Genomic DNA, 1,271 nt, shown 5'->3' with positions numbered 1-1,271 from the left:
ACGAGATCTACATGTAAACGGTCTCTCTGTAGACATGATACATGACAGAGCACAATGGCGTCGTTTGATTCATGTAGCTGATCCCACTTAGTGGGACAAGGCTTTGTTGTTGTTTTTGTTTGTTGTTTGGTATAATTTATAATTTTTTTTTATATTTTTTTGACGTACGCATTCTGTTATTCTTTTGATAATTTGATTATTGTTCTTACTCAAGTTTATTTTTTTAATTTAACCTTACAGTGTGATTATCTTTTTTTGCAATCATTTACAATGTACCACATCTATCAAATACCACCTCAGGTTGTATTCACTGATCCATATTCTAATTATATGAAGAGTTTAACGAAGAGGCAATGAACTCTATTTTACTGAAAGATGGTTGGATCTACTCATATATTATGAATAACCCAATGGAATGTGGGTAAAGTTAGTTTTCTTAGGAGGAGCTCGATCTTTTATTGAACAATTGCTTCCAAAAAATTTTATAAGCTAAATTCAAATTCCATCCCCTCCATGCTTTTTACATCTGCCTAAAAATCTTCAAAGTGGAGCATATAATGAGATTGAGTTTCTTTAATTTAGGTTCAGTTTTCAAAGAATTATATTAGCCTTGTAAATATAATTTCAAAGATTAGTAATGTGTTTAAACATTCTTCTTTTAAATTTTTTATAATTCAAAATATTTTGATAACTTATTGTGATTTTTTTCAGGAACTACCACCTTCCGATCCTAGTGTGTCAATGCAATGTCATTGATGAGAATAAAGGTCAATTAGTTTCTTGGCATGACTATTCTATATCTTACTGCATTACAAAATAGTAGATAATGAAGCTTATTTAACAAGAGCATGGTCTGAATTTGCACGAATTCTAAATGTTTAAAGTATGACATTATTTCAATTGGTTGTCGTTTCAAGAATGATTATAATCTATTTGTATTTAAGGTCTAGAATAGCTAATTTATTATTTAACTTTTTAAATAGTTTAGTTCTAATATTAGCATTTGATTATATTAGTTTTAGAGAATTTTAAATTGTTACCTCAATTTATATATTACGACTATTATGTTTAGATATGTTATTTTTAAATTTTTTAATAATTTTTTTTGGTTTATAAATTTATTTTTATTGGCTTCCAATATAACTAAGGAAAAATTCAATAGTTAAGTTAAAAAATATTTTTAATAGTAAATTGTACTTCTAAATCATTAATCTAACAAAAACTAAATCCAAAAAAATACTATTAGTTGCACTAAAATATTTTATTGACAT

The sequence above is a fragment of the Arachis duranensis genome, chromosome 2 (assembly GCF_000817695.3).
Source record: "Arachis duranensis cultivar V14167 chromosome 2, aradu.V14167.gnm2.J7QH, whole genome shotgun sequence".
NCBI lineage: Eukaryota > Viridiplantae > Streptophyta > Magnoliopsida > Fabales > Fabaceae > Arachis > Arachis duranensis.
Note: the sequence above shows the minus strand (reverse complement) of the source record.